The sequence below is a fragment of the Apodemus sylvaticus genome, unplaced genomic scaffold (assembly GCF_947179515.1).
Source record: "Apodemus sylvaticus unplaced genomic scaffold, mApoSyl1.1 scaffold_325, whole genome shotgun sequence".
NCBI classification, from domain to species: Eukaryota; Metazoa; Chordata; class Mammalia; order Rodentia; family Muridae; genus Apodemus; species Apodemus sylvaticus.
Window position 1 is genome coordinate 92,734 of NW_026263361.1, and position 3,672 is coordinate 96,405.

Genomic DNA, 3,672 nt, shown 5'->3' on the forward strand with positions numbered 1-3,672 from the left:
AAGCTACAGTTAGCTTAGCTGTTAATGTAGTCAGAAGTCTGAGGAAAAATAAATTATAATCTAGAAGTCATGTATTAATTTAAAATGACAGAGTTTCATCCATGGTCCACTACCTAAACATTCCCAGGTCCCTGTGGTCTCCATGGCAACTTAGGTAGAGTCAGTCTGGTTGTCAAGCCCAGAAGACAAAGAGCTTTTTTCTGTGGAATAGATACATGTGAAATGAGAAATGACCCACACCTTAACTTAGGCAACATGAGGCATTTGACCCTCAGGCTATCCTGTTTTGTCCACAGTGTAGACCAAGCCTGGAAAGGGCATTGGCGGTGTTGTGTTAGTGGGCCTCATACACAGTCCAGGTGGACGCTTGTCGCCGTGTCCATATCTTCTTGGAGACCTTGAAGGTAACTCAGGCTTTGGGAGTCTCTGTCTCCCAAATAGCTTAAATGTTAATACAATAGCTTACAACAACAGCTTTGTACAATACAAACCAGCTTAAATTTAAGCCATAAGCTTAAACATTAATACATTAGCAGATTTCTGACAAGATTGAGAGCAGTATCTATTGAACATAATCTGAGTTAGACAACTTGTGGTTGTTAAATTACCTGTTTGAGAATGTAGATAGTAAATAGAGCATACTATAACTTAATGGCAATAGCAAAAACCATTATTTACCAAGGCAGGATAGAACAAAAAGCCTAATTATTAACTAACTTTGACGGGGTATATTAGCAAAGAAAAACACATGAAGAGACACATAGAGAAAAATTGTCTAGTGTACCCTCGGCTTAGAGTTAATGTAGACCAGAATGGACAGAACCTAGAAAACTCACAGGGGTGGCATGGTACTGTGGTGACAGAAAGTGAGCGTGTCCAGGCCGGTTGAGGCCCATGAATGATGAGCACGGGAGATTTGAACTGCTCCATTTCTGACCTGGGGCAGTTCACTCCTCCTTAGGTAACCTGGTGTCCCCTGCTCCCAGGCAGCAGCGTGACAAGCATGTGCGTGGCTGAGGCGCCAGGGGCTGGATATGACAGCCCACAGACCTCGAGGAGCCACAACTCAGGCCAGATGGCATGAGTGCCCAAGGGAAGGCGGGGCCTTAGCACTGCTGAACGGTGGCAGCCACAGTGCCAGCGATACCTGCGCGCACACATACGCAGCTCTGAATTACCGCACCAAATGTGTTTTATGAAAATAATAAAGAGAAAGAATATGTCTGATAGATGGTTAGTCAAATATGGGGGGGGGGGAGGGTGCCTCTGCAGGCCCATGCTGAGGCATCCTTTCCCCCCCCCCGCCCCCCAGGGACCATGCCCTGACTGGGGAGGGGAGCTGAGGGGATAGAGATAGAGAAAGGCAGGGAGAGAGAGAGAGAGAGAGAGAGAGAGAGAGAGAGAGAGAGAGAGAGAGAGAGAGAGAGAAGCAGAGACAGTCAGAGAGACAAAGAGAGACAGAGACAAAGATGGAGACAGAGAGAGAGAGAGAGAGAGAGGCTGGCCATGAGCACGTGGAGAGGGAGAGGGAGGAGGAGGGGAATGGGGAGAGAGGGGGAGCAGGAACAATGGGACAGAGCAAGTAGGCAAGAGAGGAGGGGGCGGGGCGAGCAACCCCGTTATAGAGAGTCGGGCACACCTGGCTGTCGCCAGGTAACTGGAGCCTGGACAAAACAAAACCAAAACAAACAAAACAAAAGAAAACAAAAACGCTAACACAGTGTGTGACCATAGTGGGGATGCCAGTGTGGGTAACCTGATGAATGTTTGTCCAGGTCCAGTTGAGCAATTGTCAACATTAAGCTATCTGTGTTTCATGTATGTGCTACATTCGGAAAACTCAATTGTTACCCTTCTCTCTCTCTCTCTCTCTCTCTCTCTCTCTCTCTCTCTCTCTCTCTCTCTCTCTCTTCCCCCCCTCTCTCTCTGTTTCTCTGTCTCTCTCTCTCTCTCCCTCTCCCCCTCCCTCCCTCCCTCCCTTTCTTCCTATCTATCTATCTTTTTTGTTTGTTTCCTCTTTTGTTTTGGGGTGGGGGCAGTTTTGAGATAGGGTTTTTCTGTGTAGCTCTGGCTGTCTTGGAACTTGCTGTGTAGGCAAGATGAGTCTCAAACTCACAGAGATTCACCTGTCTCTGCCTTCTGAGGGATGCTACCCCACCCAACACATTTAAAAAAAATCTTGAAGCTTCACAAATTCTTTTCAATATAATTTAGTCTGCAAAACATGACTTTCCAGTTGTACATAATTATGTAATTGTCTAAAGATTAAGTTCCATGTTGAGGCAGGAGTTTGCTCATAGGCCGTGTTAGCATTCTGTCTAAGCTCTGCCCCACAGTTGCCGGCTATGCTCTACCCGGGTCGCTGTGCCCCACTATTAAAAGGGCTGATGGCCCCCTCCTTGCGCTCTTGCTTCTCTCTTGTTTCTCTCTTGCTCTTTCTCTGCTTCCCTTTGCCCTCTCTCCTCATTCCCCCTCCCCCCACTTCTCCACATGATCAGTCAGGGCTAGCCTCTAGTCTTCTACTCCTCAACTTCTCTTCTCTCTTTCTCTCTCTCTCTCTCTCTCTCTCTCTCTCTGCCTCTACTACCCTCTCTCAACTCCCCTCCCCATGCCCTGAATACACTGTATTCTTCTATTCTATGCTATTCTGGTGTGTGGCTGGTCTCTCACGGGAAAGCACATGCCTCAATGCCTCGGCATGGGCCTGCTGAGGCACCCCTTCCCCCATACCTCATCACACCTCCATAGAACATATTCCCCCTTCTCTTTATCTTTTTATAAAACAAACACATCAAGCAATAAGAAAAAGAGCCTACTGTGAAAACTACAAGCTGGGCGGTGGTGGTGCACGCCTTTAATCCCAGCACTCTGGGAGGCAGAGGCAGACGGATTTCTGAGTTCGAGGCCAGCCTGGTCTACAGAGTGAGTGAGTTCCAGGACAGCCAGGGCTATACAGAGAAACCCTGTCTCGAAAAAAGAAAAAGAAAGAAAGAAAGAAAGAAAGAAAGAAAGAAAGAAAGAAAGAAAGAAAGAAAGAAAGAAAGAAAGAAAGAAAGAAAGAAAGAAAGAAAGAAAAAAGAAAACTACAAGTTATTCTGTATGTTACAGAGAGAACGGATTTTAAGGATAAAAGGCAACATAAGAGTTAAAATAACAGATCTAGAAGCACCAAGAAGGAACAAAGACATTTACAGCTGGCTATAACATAACCAAATAAGTCAGAAAAGAGACAAAGGGGCTCTAAGAAGCAAGAGCAGTGAGCAAAGCTGGCTAGCTTTTTTGAGACCTTTCCTCATAGAGAAGCAAGAGCGTGCTAGGGAGTGTTACACATTACATCACTGCTTTTAATCCGTCATCTCAAATGTAGTTAATTATCATCAACTAAATTGTAAATAAGGGTAGCTTCTAACAACCCCTTTGCCCTTTCAGGAAAGAGACCCAGACCATCCTGTAGTAGACAAAGAGATTAACCATAAACACTGCAGCTGCTTTTTGTGGCAACTGAGGAAACGAAGAAATCATAATGAAGAGCAGTGGAACACCTGCAAGGTCAAAGGTAGCAACACCAGCCAGTAAAAAAGAATCAGCAGACAACGTCACTGACAGCAGTGAAAACAGCCAGAGAACTTAGTATAATTAACAGCAAGACACCTGCAAAGTTACAAGGTAGGG